The sequence below is a fragment of the Oncorhynchus mykiss genome, unplaced genomic scaffold (assembly GCF_013265735.2).
Source record: "Oncorhynchus mykiss isolate Arlee unplaced genomic scaffold, USDA_OmykA_1.1 un_scaffold_699, whole genome shotgun sequence".
NCBI lineage: Eukaryota > Metazoa > Chordata > Actinopteri > Salmoniformes > Salmonidae > Oncorhynchus > Oncorhynchus mykiss.
In genome coordinates this window covers 22,501-22,783 of record NW_023494146.1, presented here as the reverse complement: position 1 = coordinate 22,783, position 283 = coordinate 22,501, and positions in this window count along the sequence as shown.

Sequence of the window (283 nt, the reverse complement as noted above, 5' to 3'; positions counted from 1 at the left end):
TGGTGTCAAACTGCTCAGTCCGAATAGAAAATGAGTAACGGACAGTTTTGAGGGAAGTCAGACCCTCAGAACCATGGTACTTTGGACATTTTCCCGCCGGCGACCGATTTAGTGGTTTGACCAGACCCTTCGGCGCCCGATGTGTCCTAACTTTTGATCCACGTTGCCCAGCTTGGTGGTGGGAGGATATTGAGCCTTGTCCTGGGCAGGTGCTCTATCCCAGCTATCACCTTGTGGGTTTGGTTCATCCAATGACCATGGTTCTTGTCCAATGAAGGTGCCC